Source organism: Arvicanthis niloticus, chromosome 7 (genome assembly GCF_011762505.2).
Source record: "Arvicanthis niloticus isolate mArvNil1 chromosome 7, mArvNil1.pat.X, whole genome shotgun sequence".
NCBI classification, from domain to species: Eukaryota; Metazoa; Chordata; class Mammalia; order Rodentia; family Muridae; genus Arvicanthis; species Arvicanthis niloticus.
In genome coordinates this window covers 17,392,927-17,409,791 of record NC_047664.1, presented here as the reverse complement: position 1 = coordinate 17,409,791, position 16,865 = coordinate 17,392,927, and the positions used below count along the sequence as shown (strand labels likewise).

Genomic DNA, 16,865 nt, shown 5'->3' with positions numbered 1-16,865 from the left:
AATGGAAGCTTTTGTGCTTTAATTATACTCTTGGACTACTTCCCTCCTTCAACAATAATAAGCCTTAATACACATTCATTGCCATTGCACTGTCTGTCTTAGATTTCCCTCCAATGTGCTTCACAATGAAAAACAGGGCCTTGTAACATAGTTATCAATGATCACATTTCTACATAGGCAATGGAAAGAATGAAAATGATTTATTCTATTAAGGTAAAAATATTTGCATGCTGCTGAGTGATTTTTATGCTAGCAGATGCCAGAAACATGTTTCAAATATTTCCCCACATTTTTTAATGGTGTCCTATTCTGTCCTTTGAAACTGTCCTGTCTTCTCTCTGGATATTCTCTAACTGGAGTGGAAGACTTGGTAACACTGGCAGGTGTTACCAAGCAGATGATGCTCTGTGAACTGGTGTCCTATATGGCATAATTCATCATGTCCTCCTCTGAGCTTTCAGGACTGGTGACAGTGTTGACTCCCATAATATCTGAATGAGCTCCTTTATAAATAATTTTCTGGGTGATTGATCTATCCTCAAGCTCTTGTCCTCACACCTCTCTTCCCCTCAACAGGTAACAGATGGTATTCCATCATCACAACAAGATGTTGCAGAGAAAGTACCAGGAGTCCCAAAGTGCTCTTTTTAGTCCATCCTTCCTATTAACTATCCTGGGGATTTCCAAAAAACACTTAACCTCCATGAGACTCTATTTCAGTGTTTCTAATGTGGAAAGGAAAATGCCTTCCTGAGGTTTACAGTGATCAGTGAAGACACACTAAAAAATGTCCCCTTATATAAAGTCCTTTTGTACCTGGATGGTTTGTGTCTTCTTGGCCAAATTTCCAAAACCAAAGTATTTATAAATTATTTTCTGGTCACCTACCTCTCTTATTAGAACATTTTTAATACTAATAAACTGTCAATTATACATCTAAGTTGATTATTGTGTAAGAAACAGCTCATGGTGAATCTTCAGACATTAAACAACAGGAGAGTTTTAGCCACTTGTACCATCCTCTAAACCGTGTCTCATCAGCAGCCACATTTACCACTCTTGTTTAGAAGAGTAGGCAAGACCCAAGGGAGATGAGTGGGGCTCTTTGGTATTTGACTGAAATTTACTTGTTGAAGTAAGGTGTCAGGGCTGCGGGTGGATCTGGAAAGCATTTTGGAAGGAAGAAGGAGACAAATGTAAATCTTTAAAATCCAATCATAAGCAAAGTCTCCTTAGTTCAACATATAAATATAAACACTAAATCAAATCAGATGCATATACATTTTTTAATCCCATCATAAAACATTTTGTTTTGACAGCCTGGTAATGTAAGTAGAAACACTGACAGTCAAAAGAGCCAGTCTCTGCCTGCTTACTACCTGTATGTCTAGTCTTTTTTTTGGTATAAATAGAAAAAAAATGTATGTTTATGTAAGGGAAAACACTGATTTACTAGAACTGATTGCTTCATAGTCTAATTACTTTTCAACTGGCTGTTCCAAATTAAGATGTCATTGATGGCTTTTGGTGATATATTTCATTTTAAGCAAATTTATTCTATAGTAGAGTACATCATAATGGGAAGCAGACTTCCGACTCTTCCCTTCTCTTTGTAGCCTGATATCTTGACAAGTAAATTAAATTTAGCAGTTAAAATGCTTCCATTAGTAATTTTATTAAGTTAATTAACGAATCTGTCTTTCTGAATTTTAACTACGTTTCTTTCAGAACAATGTTGATTTCTTTCTTTCTTCCTTTGTTTCTTTCTCTCTTTCTTTTGTTCTCTCTCTCTCTCTCTCTCTCTCTCTCTCTCTCTCTCTTTCTTTCTTTTTTAATTTTATTTATTTAAAGACTATGATATACCACAGGACCAACTAACAGTTCCTTCAGTATTGCATTCCTGTGACCAAGATGCTACCAACCACATCAAGGACTGAGCACAGCTATGACGATTTCAAAGGAGGTCAGTCTAGTCCTGTGGCAGACCTTGGGATGCTACATATGTAAAAGCAGAATTAAGACAAGGGGAGGTGGGATCAAGAAGAATATGCATCCTTTCAGGCTCCATGGATGCTCACAGTAGGGTATAATTATTAAGCAATACCCTGCACCTACAGGTGAGTCCCAAATAGCTCAAGTGGGGTTTAGTTGATAGACTTAAAGAGAAAAGCTTCAACTCCTTTCCTTATTTAGGGCTCATGCTGTCCTCAGCAAAACTCAAGTGGTACATGCTAAGTGCATTCTAAGCCCTCCCCAGAGTGGCTTTTTCAAATAACCTGAGAATTTGTATTAACTGATAACTACTTTCTTCAAGGGCTGGTGCATGCTGTTTGTGGGAGAGTTTCTCAAACCTAGGAGTTTCAGAAATAGTATTTTAGAAATAGAAACTATGGAGGGATTTTTTTTATCTTTTCATTTTAGAGACTGAAACAAACAAACAAACAAATAAGCAATCTGAGTGTCAGAACAAACAATGTCACAACCACAAAAAAACAACAGCAGCAACTGCAATGATGGTTGTTCCCCACCATGAAGTTTTCCATTTCTTATCTAATGAAAAACTCTACAAGGGAGATGTTTCTAAAGTCTTAATGTTGTAGACATGCAGTCAATGCCTAAATGTTAAGTAATCTGTGCAGAACACATGACTCCATTGTTCTGTGCTTTGAGCTAGGGTGAATTATTACCTTACACAGGTTGACGTCCAAAAGTAGCTAGTGTTTCCTCCCTCAGTGTTAGCTCTCAGGGCATCTACTACAGTGATCTGAACTTTACAACCTAGGCTATTTGTTCATTAGAGGAGAAACAAAAACAACAAAAAACAAACAAACCAACAAACAAACAAAAGAAAAGGGAAAGCTTGCACCTAGGAAGATATTATGAAGCCTGTTATTAAAGTATCTCATTGCCAGTGTACTCAGGGGATGCTTGATTTTTGGGTAAAATCATCACATTAGGTGTACCCATGCATTCAGACCTGAAGAGACATCTCATGTATAAATAGAGAAGCCTGTCTGTCACTCATTCATTGAGAAAATCAAACGCTAAGAATACCATTCATGCCAATTACCATTAACACCTCCTACCTCCCCCTCTTTTCTAACCCCTCTGAACAGCTTACTGTGTGAGCTCATACTCACAGCTCACTCTCAAACATCTCTCTCAAAATCACCACCATAGCCCCCGAAATCTTCATCCTTTCTCCCTCACTAGAGTCTCCACATTCACACTCGGATACCAACTCCCTTTCTCTCCACTACCTCTGCCCTTTCTCTCAGAGCGACAGAAAACCTTTTGTTGTTATATTCTAAGATCACTGCTTTTCTCCTGAGAGTAGGTCATCATAGCTTTTGTTCTCTATCCATTCTCCAGTCTTCAGATTTTCTTCTACAAAAGCCCAGGGAATGAATCTGGCAACTCATAGACTCTCCCTGACAGGATAAATTAGACACAGGCTAATTAGAAATTTATTTAATAGGTCAAAAGAGACTATATACTTATCTGTCTCTCTGTGTGTCTATATCTCCATCTCTGTCTTTCTGTCTCTGTCTCTATGTCTTTCTCTCTGACTCCATCTCTCAGTCTGTCTTTCTGTTGGTCTTTCTGTCTTTGTCTCTCTGTCTCTCTCTCTCAGTTTCTGTCTTTCCGTCTAGCCCCCTCCCTCTCCCGCCCACTTTCTCTGTGTCCATGAATGTGTGTGTTTGTGTGTATGTATGTGTGTGTTTGTTTGTGTGTGTGTATGTGTGTTGTCTTTGTGGTATCTGTTTCCCTTACTGTGAAAATCAGCCCTTCCCATAATCAAGCTTTGAAACAGAATCCACCATAATAATTACGTAGGTAACAGCTAGCTAACCACACCAAAACATAAAACCATATAGACCAGTTTGGGTTTTTTTGCCCTTGACTTAAAAAAACAAAACAAAACCATAAACTTCCATCTTGTAACATATACCTGAGGTAGAGTCTTCCTTAGCTTAGAATACCTTCCATGTATTACCATAGGAAAGGATGTTCTCCTTCGGGCTTATTTACCTCTTAAGTCCTTGATCTTGCTGTTAGTATTACAGATACTCTTGGTCGAAAAGTTTGTTGTTTTTGGATGTGGAGTTTGGTTCCAGTAGTGAAATCTGTTTCATATTTATAATTGGTTTTCTGCTCCTGGAAGAAGCCCAAACTGGTAGGTCCTTATGAGTGAAAAGGGGAAAAAAAGAACAGAATATAGTTAAACAACCTGAGGTTATGGAAGATGAGAGAAGATAACTCAATACGAGGGAGGCCTGCATTCAAGTAAACATTATGTCCTCTCCCCATTCTGCAGAGACTCCTGGCTGGCTCTCCTCCTGGTCAGAGTGCAATTAAATGTATAGATGCACAAAAGAGCCATCTGGATTGGAGACTATGTGACAAAAATCCCCCTTACTGGTTGCATGGAAGGAAGAATGTGTGATTTTAAAATGAAATACTAAAGACAGAGGTACTGATTTGGATGGAGTAGCAGGAGCAGGCCACAGTTTTGGAAGACTCCATAAGCCTCCTTCCTGTCCTTTACTCTGGAGGCTTTTGAAGGGGCCTGAATATCTGGCTTAAAGTGAGTGAAGCCACTTGAACTGAGAAGGGAAGAGACTGCAAATCACTCTTCTGCACAGGCTTCAGATAAGCTATAGCATGTCAGATGGACAGATTCAGGTATTAGTGAGTGTGATTTCCAAGCTACAATTTCTAAACCCTAAACTGTCGTTGACCTATGTCACACAATTGAACATGTTTAGGAAGGCATAAGCATAAAATAAAATGTCCTGGGAAAAATGCAGAAGTCTCTTTCAATAGCAGAGAAGTGGTGCCACACCATGAGGTCATGTGACACTGTGGACCATTGAATGCCATGCAGCCTCACATCCTTCTTTTGCTCGGTGACTGAGGTGGAACCCAGTCCAGCAGAGGGACATTGTAATACAGCAATCTAGTTACTGGCTTCATTAGAAGAGACCAAGTAAGATAGGGAGTCCAATATGTGGTCAAGACCATAAAGGACTGGAATCAAAAACATGTGACCATGATGTTTTGTCTTGTCTATTTCTTATCTATCTTTTATTAAAGCAGTGTATCCATCTAATTCACAGCCTCTTACATCAAACATAACTAACTACATTAAAATATGTAACTCACAATGTATTAACATACATTGCTAAATAGTGAAAGGCCTCTAAGCAGTGAAAACCTCAACTAATCGCTGATGTGACATGATCTACTAATATTTACTGCATCTTGGCTAAGGCTGGAATGTTTAGCTCTAAAGACACCCAAAGCAGACATGTCTTAAGTCTACCATGCATGCCTAAATAAAGTTGTTTATTTTTGTCAATTAAATGAGATATTAGCATTGACCTTCTTAAACATCATTAGAGAGAAAAAGCAAATGCTTCTACACAAAGGCTACCTTTCTAAAGGTAGACTGCTAAAACAATTATCTAATGCAGCATCACCTTCCTCCATTCTCTATGGGGACCATTCTACAGGGATGTCATTATCTTCTCCTGAGTTTGCCTTCTGGGATACATTCCACATATTTCATATATGTATCCACATAGTTTTACATACAGTGGAAGCTATTTCTATTTGAGCCAGTATAAGAAAATATAAATTGAGAATAGCTATTAGTTCAAGTACAGGCATCTATATCATAGCTGTTCCCATTTCTGGAATTCTAGTAGTGACTATTTCCCATTCGACTGATTGTATCATTATGTCTATACACACCTATTGGTCTACAGAATATTACTCGGCAGGGACCATTTTATTCAACTTTCAATTGCTATAACATCATACTATTTGGTGTATTGGTCTTGAATAGTGAAATGATTAAATGAATGAATGAAGCAAGTCATTTATATTTAAATCCAGACAATGATTATTGGTGCTACAGCCACACTATAATGAGAACTGTCTGGAAGAGTTTTCAGAGAGCATTGGAGAAAACTTGGCTGGCTATCTTGGAGAACACATTGACTATTTGTTGGCTGAAGACAGTTCACTGAGGAAGCAGATTTTGACCCTTCAAGAACTTGAATGTGATGATGAGTTTACGACAGTTCTAAAAGCCAACATACGGTCGGTGGCCAGATTGTGGTTCTGGACTCAGAGGCTTCCATTTGGAAGGCAGACAAGCATTTGAATTATGGGTCTAATGAAAGTGTCAATAGCAATCCTGTTACTGGAGGAGCTGTAAAACCCTGCTTAATGAACTAGGCAGGGACACAGAAACACAATGGTCTAAAGTGTACTGCAGAAGAAAATGATAATTAGGCCAGATCTCATGTACAAGATAAAATGCAGAGGGATGATATTAGCACTGAGCAATATTACAGCCCTTCAGGGGACTATTTTGTTAACAGGGTTTGGCTCAGCCCTTTTCATCCTCCTTGTGTGAGTTGAGATTCACTACACACTTACAGGCTGAGAGTTAGGGAAGGATGTCAGATGGTAAAATTTCTGTCATAGATGCTGACAAATGTTAGTGACAAAGGGTTCCAGTACCCTGTTCTCTCAGAATGGGATTATAAGCCTGCTTTACCGCCTTCGAGAACCCTGTGAAACACCTGCTGTTATCAGACTCAGCTATTCCAGCTAGCAAAGGGCAGAATGAAGAATTTTACTTGATTTTGTACGAGCTTTCTTCAGATAGCAGTGTGTGTGTGTGTGTGTGTGTGTGTGTGTGTGTGTGTGTTGTATGTATGTGTGTGTGTTTCATCCTTAAGTTGGGTTGAATGAATGTGATATTTTAAAGAAGGAAAGCAGCAGTAATTATAAAATTAAAATAAGGAACTGAGTCTAGATGGAGGTCCAGGTGACTGTCTCAGACAATGCTGGAATGGCTCCTAAACTCTTATGTTTACTCCATCCTTGCATATCCATGTGGTCAGGAAACTGGACAGACAGTAGACAAATGAGATGGAAACTGAAGCATGAAAGGGATACTATTTGTTTTAGGAAGGACAGTGCTTTAAAAGATTTTGTAATGTGGACCCAGGAGAAAACATATGGGAAACTGGTTTCCATTTTTAAAGCATATTGGGAACTCAAATATCTATATACTACTGATGGTGTAGAGAAGCAGGTGCATGCCTTGCCAACATAACCCACAGGCAAATCCTGAGCATGCTAAACCTCCTGCCAGACAAAAGCCTATTTGTAAATTACTCCACTTAATTTCCCAGGTCATGATTGCCTCTCTCTGCAAAGTGTTTTATGCCATTCTCAATTAGGAATTTGCTGTGAAAATGAATGAATGAAATATTTCAAAACTGCTATGATATTTTAAAGATGAGTCACTTTTGAAAACTGGTTTTGTTTTCCTTGTTCTGGATAATGTGTTTGAGGATGTGTCTTCCAGTCTCACCCATCACCCTATTGTGAAGTCAAATTGAATGACCCTGCTCTCAGAATGATCACTCATTTAAATGCATTCAATAAATAAAGCCCAAACACAATAAAGCACTGCTCCTGGAGCATCCCAGAGAGCTAGGCCCTGGTCTCTTCCTGGATGAAGCTGAGACGGAAACAACTCAAGTGAGCATTTACCCACACCGACTGCATGATCTACAATGACTTCAGTCTGCTAAGCACTTCCATGTCCATCAGCTCTCACAAGGAACCCATAATTGATTTGTTATCCCTTTTAAAATAGAATCCAGAACTCACGGTGGTCACGATTAGCCCCAACTCACACAGTAATACAGAATCCATCTTCTCTAACACCCCTAACTCTTATCCCTCCAGAGCAGAAAAACAACCTTTAAATAAATACACAGCAACATAATTAGCAGAATCATGATCTTAACTTTGCAAGAATACAGTCCTCATTCAGATGTGTCACTGGTGATGTTATAAATAATGATGAATTCCTTCTTGTTTACTTTCTGCAATTTTGTGAATTCTACACTGGACAAAAAAAATCCTGGTATGATCTCATTCAGAGTTATGGAAATATGTATAGCCTAAAAGAGTATGCACCAAATACAGATTAAAAATGCCCATGTAAATCCCACTGTCATTTATTATTCTGGCCTCAAATATTCTTTCTGAAAATGGACGGATTATAAATCATTAAAAAATTGAAGTATAAACTCTTGACCTTAATTCAGTTATACATCAGAGAGGGATCTGTGTGTGGTAAGTTAGAAAGCTGGTAAAGTAAGACTAAAGTGGGTGGCATGGAAGAGGGAGGAGACTGCTTACAGGAAAGACGGGGAAGGTAATGGACACAGGAGTGGACTGTTTTGTGAGTTGTTTAAAAGTTTTACATTCATATCTATAAATATAAAGTTTGAAAGCAACACAAAATTCAATTTTTCCCAAGTTCTAAGTTTTCTGATTTAATGAAAACTGTCAGACAAGAGATAAATGTATCTGATGTGAGGACTGGGCAGTGTAGCTTCTCAGAATGGGGTGAGAGGGATAAACCAAAGAACAGGATAGCAGATGCCTGGACAGATCATCATAAGTAGGGACAGCTTTGTTTTCAACATGGCCTGCAAACATCATTCTAAACCAACACAGGCCAATGCACTCTGGTCTTCACTCCCACTCCATTTCCTTGTAGGCAAATGTTCTGCACTGAGCTTTCCCGACTCTATCTTCCTATTGGTTCTGGGACAATCTATGCACATCAGATAATACAGAAGACACAGATCTGCAACATAAACTCATGCCGTAAGTAGCTCCTAAGAAGGTTAGTAGGTTCTCAGAGCCTTTTATGGTAAAAAAAATGTTTAATTATCTTCTCTGTTACATTAAGGTATATCTTTTCTGTATATTTTTTCTGTTACATTAAGGTATATCTTTTCTGTGTATTTTTGAGTGGCTTCCAGGTTTGAGGAACTGGTTTTCTTTATTGTAGTCTGCTTTGTGAGTTGTGAAATGAAGGAAGCCGTGATTATAAAGGTTGATATTTGAGACATTGCTTCTCCCACAAGCTCCTAAGAAGAAATCCAATCAAGTCATCTGAAGGACCAGTGTCTTTATGCTTCTCTGATAAAAACAGAGGCAGAACTCCCAATTCCAGGATTTAATTTCCAGAAAAGACAGTGACTGAACTGAAGTTAATTGCATGGTGTTTCTAGGTCTCCTGAAATATATTTCCAGCAGTATTTTTCCTGTACTTTCAAACTTGTTTTAAAAAGGCAAAAACGTTATCTTTTTTCATGACCCAGGCTTTACAACAAGTTTGTGTTAAAAGCCATGTTAAGGTCTTTAAGCCACCATTCTGTTAGAACCAGTGGCTCTAGGAAAGAGGTTTTGTTTATATAGCTCAAGACCTTTGTTAATGATTGAAATCTGGCTTGATGCCTCTATACATCTAAATAATTAGAAAAATACATTTAAATGCGAAGCAGATGCTGTTTCCAGATTTCTATTTTCACTATATAGAATAAATAGAAGCGTTATTCTCTGTGTTTACTCTGAATATGGCACATGCTACATGAATCATTATTTAAGGCATAGGGTGTTCTTTCACAGAGGTAAAGGAAATCAGGGACCTCTGTGGTACCCACTCTTCCAAAACGCTTGTTGCTCAAAGAAAACCAAACAAGTTATTCATTTTCCTTTACTGCTTTGTATGCTCCCATGACCGGTACTAAGACAGTAGATCCAAACTGAACCAGAATACATGCTGTCGAGTGCAAGGACAGCATACTCAGCTTCTGACTGTGAGCTTTTATTTGGCAACAAACATCAAGCATATTGCAAATGCTCAGTGTTCCTCCTATTAGATGCAAAACTAATTAATAAGACTCTATACCCAGGCAAGGGAAGTAGACATCAAGCCATTGTAGGGTGCCTGTGAGAATGGAGGACTGGAGCTTTTTTCCCTGTCTCCATGTCATCACTCAAGCCGGTGGAGACTTTCAGGTTCTTCTCTTAGCTGGGAAGTTACTACAGTAGGTTCTTCAGGCAATCCAAGGTGGTTGAAGTGTCTAAATGGACCAGTTACATAACCAACAACAAAGGTGTCAGCAACTCTAATACAGCTTCTACATGTGGAATCATCTTGTTGCTACAACAACAGTAGCCAAAGCTACCAAGCCCAAGAGGAATCGATAAACTATGAGTATGTTACAGAATTCAATGGAGTTTGACTCTTTCCTTCTACTCAGTAACTGCCCCCTCCAGTGCTCGACAAATCGTTCTTTAAAGATGCCTCTCTGCTCAAAAAGCCATACCCATGTAGCACAGTTTTGGGGACATAAAGTCATCAATCAATCAATACTTGTGGACTGGCAATATGGTATAATTTAAATACTTATTAACTGCACTGAAATAAATGCTATAATTTATGAGTGGATGAATAAAAATATGAAAATAGTAGTTGCCGCTTAAGAAGCACCTACGTGTACTAGACATAGCAATAAGCTTTACTTGTACCGTGTTAATTTAAAACCTAAAATAATATTTGAAAGTATATATTATTCGGTAGCGGGATATTTTCCCCGCTACAATTGCAATAAAGCTCAGTAATCTGGGAGGAGCTAATGTGGGAGGAGCAAAAAGTGGGAAGGAGAAGGAGAGGGAGGAGGAGAGAAGATGGCGAAGGATGTCCGAGTGTCTCTAGCAGAGGTAGTTATTAATATCAAGGTTAGATAATAGGTCTACAATTCTAATTGTGCAGGCATCTTGTTAATTGAGCATTTCCAAATATATGAACCAATTGGATAACCTTTAAGCGCTAAGAGTCTTCATTCTACTGGGTACCACGGTGCAGGCATGGCGGGTATTGCCTGGGGATCAATCTAGCTTTGTGGAGACAGTGTAGGGGATTGGCAGAGCCATCCCCCACGCTGGAGTCTCGTGTGTGCCAGGGTCAGTGTTTCTAGATAGTCGGACCCGGTGGTCCTGAGCCGGAACCGTGGGAAAATAGCGGCTGTCTGGGAACAGTCTGGACTGGGCACCGCTTTTTAAATATTACCCACAACATTATTCTCTATCTTACGGATAATGAATCAGAGGTTCTGTTAAAAGTGATTTGCCTAAAGTTAGGCAAGTAAGTAGCAAAAGTCAGTCTACCTCCTTCTACACTGACAGATGTTTTAGCCACAGCATGATGCTGCTTTTCAAAATCAAAGGTCCTTGAAACTTATTATCGCATACGTTTCAATAGACAAATTAACTATAGAAAGAAAGAGTAATAATTCTAATCAATGAGACCTTGGAATATCTGAGTCAGGTCTTCCTCAAACATGCAGTGAATAACTTTTGATTTAGCTGAGCTACCCAAACAATGTGGTCTTTCAACATAGAAAGGTCTGAAGGGTTCAATCATCTCCATTGTGTGCCTGGGAAATAAACCAGTGAAAATTAATCTGAAACTTTTGACCTGAACAAAATTTGTATGTGTAACAGTTTTTATCCCATATGTGTGAAGATAGATCTTTAAGAAATTTATATACTGTTAGAAACTGGAAGACACATGCTACCCACATGGTTACTGCTGTTTCTATTGTAACTGTGATTGTCATCACTATGACAAGCAGAATAGATTGAGAGCTTGTCATACACCAAGATGGTGGTAAGAGTTTTACAGACATCTCATTTAAAGTACTCCAAGGATATGCATTAAGGCTATTGTTACATGAAGCATGAGAAAGTAAGTAACATATTCACGGTCAACAAGAAACAAAGCCAGGCCTGTCTGGGTTAAATTTTGAGTTTATATTGTGTTGATTTGTATATTGTATATAGTCACTCTATCTGTAATCTTGTGTGATTTCACTTTATAAAGTTTTTTTTATATATATATACCCCATTCAAGTTTGATAATCAACACAAACTGGCAAACAATAAACAGTCAGTATGAAGGGCTTTCATTTTGTTGATGTGAGATGAACATGGTCTATAATTCAAAAGCATGGTCCATAGATGGAATAGATTCCCTTTCCTCAAAGTAAGTCTACTGATTTTCTCAGGACATTATAAGGAGAATATAAACATGGGATTGGATTGTTTGTTAGTTATGGCTTTTTCTTGAGCAGTAGGTGATACACACTTTCCACCAATGGACATGTCCATGGAGAAATTCCAACTAAATTTGCCAGAGTTCTCCTTCTTCACAGACAAAAATTAAAATAGCATATTTTCCTAGCAACATTTTGAACTTGAACATATTGGGTCTGGATAAAACCTGAAAATTTCAGATATTTTCATTCATGGACTCAAGGTGATGAATAAAGCTAAGTGACCTTTTGAGGACATTTTGTAATTACACTCTCTATATTGAATGAATATTCTGGTTCAAGGTTCAGAGTGACACTCAGTTTGGCTGAGTAGGTTTTCTTCTCAGAGCATTACGAATGAAAAAGTTGTTCAAAAGACAAACATTCATTTGGCTATATAGACGCCTTGTGTTTTTAGGAAGTACCTAGTGCACCTCTCCCTGTAGATGGGCAAGAATCTGGAAAAGTCATTTAAATTCTTCAAATCTCTGTTTCATATCATAAAATGGAGAGCTGGATCTAGCTTGTCTCAAAATCACTGTGGAATTCAAACTCAGTGACTCTTTCAGCTGACAAGACTCAGAGCGGTCACATATGCACCCGCACACTGCGAGCAAGCTCATAAGAAACACAGAAAGCGTTGCAGCAAATTCCTGGGAAATAATTTGACAATGTGACTAAATTATAAATAGCTCTAGTCTTCTAATACATATGAGAAGGTAACAAGATTTTTCAGCTCAGTGCAGCGATGATGGTTATCTTAGCTTTCAGGAGGATTTTCCCCCATTGTCCTGAAACCTAAGCATCGGGGAAATAGGAGGGAGAAATTCTATGTATTTACTTCTGAAGCTGATAATATCTATATTTGGCATTCCAGAATAACAACATATCCAGCAGCAACTAAGATATGCATGTTTCAGAACTGAGAAACTTTTAAAATCCCCTTTTAAGCAACGTAGCCACAGAAGACTCTTAATAATTGATTATAATTGATTTTAACCTTGTCCTAACCTGGGCAAGATGGCAAAGCCAATCATCTTTGTCCAGATGGGGTATGAGAAAGAAGCCCCAGCCCACATCTTTAAAAGCTTCAGACATGAGCAGAAGATAAAATATTTAGTCTGCCAAAGCCTTGACCTCCCAATTCCAGCCAGTTTTGAACTTGAATTGATTTCCGACAAGGCATCTGGGAGATGATTACAACAAAACGCACTAAAGCTGGGCAGCCTTTATTTTAACATCCCAGCAGCTTAACCTGTTAATAACAGCAATTGTTTTAGATACAATACCAATTCCTGTACCCAGCACAGAGAGCAGATAGCAGCACAGTATCCAGGGCAGTGCAGCAAGGAAAACACAACATGGCTGGCCAGAAAAGTAACTGGCAAAGCTTTCTGAAGAAGCCCATTTTCAGGGGATCCAATTCCTACTCTATAGTCAAAAGTCACAAACAAAAGAACCATGGTATTGGGGAAGTCACAGACTGAAATATCAGGCCAGGAGCCCTGGGGTCATGTCTGCATTTTGATAGAGCTGAGCTACACTGAGCAATGAACTTTATATCCCTATACTTAATACGCATTGTTTGCAACAATGCCATTCATTAGAAACATAATTTCAGCCCTATGTGAACTCATGGGTAAATTATAATTTTCTTTTGACCATATTGAAAAAAAAAACTTAAGGGTAAAATGACTTTTAATTTCTCATTTCACTTAGTAAATCACAAATGGTATCGTTTCTACAGACAATCAATACACAATTAATAATATATCATTTTATACTTATTTTTCATTCTAAGACTCCCTAAACAGGTGTCTACGTTATACTTCTGACATGTTTCAGTTCATACTAATTACAAGAAGAGCACAGAAGGAGTTACATGTGGCAGGTGCCTACCATGCTGGACTGCACACGTTTGAAGAGATCAGGCTGGGAGTCATTGCTTCTGTCTTCTCTAACAATAGCATGCCACAACGAATCCAAATATGCCCGAACCTTTCATTCTCAACAAGCTACATACTGAAAACATCAGTTTAGCTCATTACTTGCTGATATCAGGATGGTATAGGAATTGTATTTGTGTGCACACATTTGAGCTCAGCATCCAGTAAGATCTGTGTTGTATAATATCGCCTATAAATTTTGTCTTAATCAGTGTTTTATGCCAGTTACCCATGAGTAGGAAGGGTGGGTCACTGCATACAATTTCATGAAATAGCCCAGCATTCTTTCATAAATGAAATGATTATCTCATGGTTTTATAGCACTGTTTATATAGTGTCTACATTACATATAAAATAATTTAATCATCTAAACCTTCCTGTGATGTGGGCATTATTAGCTGTATGTAGCATATATGAGTCTGAACCTCAAAGAAACTAACTCGCACAATGACATACTTTTAGAAAATACTTTGTGGACGGGAACTAAGTCTTTATTTACAGAACCCACAGCCAGACTCTAAACCACCAGGTAGTGCTGCTTTTACAAACAAATGAAAGCCTTTGAGTTCACATCTTCCTATTAAAAAGGTTTCCCAAATTGAGGATGACACAAAGAAAGGGTAAGGACTTCAACTGGTAAAATTGGTAGTGCTGTACCAAAAAAAAAAAAAAAAAAAAAAAAAAAACCAAAACAAACAAAAAACTCTAGGATACAATCTCTCCCATGTTTTCCAGCTGTGACTCCCTCCCACTCACTCAGAAGAGGGAAGAAGAAAGGCAGAGGGTAGGGATAATGGAGGATGTATCTCCAAGCACAGTTGTTGCATTTCAGTCGAGCTCAAGGATTGATGAAAATTTTCCTCTTGTAAACATGAGTTTCATAGCCATGGTTCTAATTCATAGTGGAATGTTCAAGTTTACACTTTGGGGTGACTAAAGGCATCATTTCTAGTTACACACAGGGGACTCCTCCATTTCACCTCACCTATGTTGCGCATCGAGGATTTCTCAGGTATAGACTTCCACCCTCATCAGATTGTCATCAGAAGGAAAAGATAGTTTAATCTTTTGTTTTTGTTTTTACTTATTTTCAACAAATTGACACAACACATTCATTTCTTGATAGTTCTTATTTTATTGGGAAGATTGCTAGGCATGGGGAAACAGCACCAGATACATGTACTATTTATAATAATAGATGTTTTCTTTTTCTCATGTCTGATAATATAGAGTTCCAACCATAAATTTGGGCACTAAGCTATTTCTGCCCAAACCAGTTATCTAACAGAATTGTTAGCCAAACTCAAAATTAACCTTCTTGTGAAGGGTATAAATAGGGCAATCGCTGACTTGTAGTGAGCTCATTGCAGCTGGGCAGGACATGTTCTTGCCTAGTAAATCTAGAGACTGTCTACTCATTTGCTCATCATGTCTTAACTTCAGGGGTAACTAACATGGCTGCAGACACTCTTCTTCATCGTGGATCATAATCATATGCTGCTACTCAGCTAGCTCAAGTTGATAATAACTTAGATGAACTGCATGCTTTACTCTTTCTGTGTGCCAATCCCTGTCCTGAGTGCTTTATATAGATTATTTAGTTCTTACGAACTAGGCTTATCCATATCAATTTTAAGGTTAAGAAATCTGAGGCGAACGATACTTGTAAATATTACCAGTGTGTTTGATTGTCATGCTTTTCGTCGTTATTTCTTCTACTGCACGTCTCAACATCCATGTGGACACACGTCTGACCTTCCCTATCTGTCTTCATCTTAACCACAAAGTTCAATGTCTGTTGACCTTGGAGAAGCTTTTATGCATCTTTATCAGTTGTATGAAAAACTAATAAAAAACTTACATTTTATGCATATTTTAACAATTACATTTTAATTTCTAAGGTCATAATGCCCAGCTTTACTTATAAATGTGTTACTCTACAGGTAAACAATTCTAATGGAAATTAACTAGTGAATTCACCCAGGGTCACCATGGATTTTCAGTCAGGTAGTCACTGGTATTTCAAGCAGGATTATCTGATCAAAGATGACCCCTTTTAACAGTTGCTGTCAACTCAGCCGCTTGTCTCTGATCGGCAAGTCCATGCTCCACATTTTAAATTGTATTTTAATTACAAAATTTCCACCATCTCTTCCCTCATTCCAACCTCTCATACAAACCTCCTTCAAATGAACAACTTCTTTCTTATCAATTGTTATTGCTTTCATTTACATATACATATATTTGTACATACATAATGCATATATATTCCTGAATATGACCTCATGAGTACATACAATGTTATTTGTATGTATGCTTTTAGGGCTGGCTTTTGGAACTGAACAACAAATTGACATGCTTTTCCCTAGAACGGCTCACCTCTCCTGCTTTCAGCTTTGCTTAATTGTATTTCTTTGTGTAAACTTGAGGTCTGGTTTGGCATCTTCACTGGTGTCTTCCTGGTTCAGTTCATGCTTGAAGCCCATGCTTCTTAGCACAAGATCTTGGCTCTGTGCTGAGTCCCGATTTGCAAAGACTTCAAACGCCCTTGCTTGTGTCATACTTAGTGTTGAAATCTCAGCCAAAACAAGTCCCATGGCCAAGTCCAGGATCAAAGATGGAGGGAGCTATGCAGGATTGACTTTAGCCATCTAACACATAATAGATTTCTTTAAACATAGTGAAGAGAAAGAAGTAACTTAAACCAGGTAAAAAACTAAAGAAAAGATGAAAATCAAACTTTTTCAGAAAAGCAAAAATGTAGCAAAATCTAAATTTGGCCTTTGGTTGGAGCCTCAGATGTAAATAAATATTAAGTGCTGTATTATCACTCCACAATATTTCTTGCCATGGCATCTATTGGAAGAACAGTCACCAGCTTTGCATTTTAATGGAGAGCAGTATTTTATTTGAGGTCACAGCACTGTTAAAT

At 38.2% G+C, this 16,865-nt stretch overlaps 1 long non-coding RNA gene across 3 annotated transcripts in view; it reads right to left on the bottom strand.

Annotated features, from left to right (window-relative positions):
- Nucleotides 1–16,865, bottom strand: part of LOC143443026 (uncharacterized) — a 526,104-nt gene that overhangs the window by 145,343 nt on the left and 363,896 nt on the right. For all 3 annotated transcript variants that reach the window (XR_013111702.1, XR_013111701.1, XR_013111703.1), the window contains exon 3: nucleotides 4,033–4,184. This is a non-coding gene — a long non-coding RNA (uncharacterized LOC143443026). The remainder of the gene's footprint in view (nucleotides 1–4,032; nucleotides 4,185–16,865) is intronic.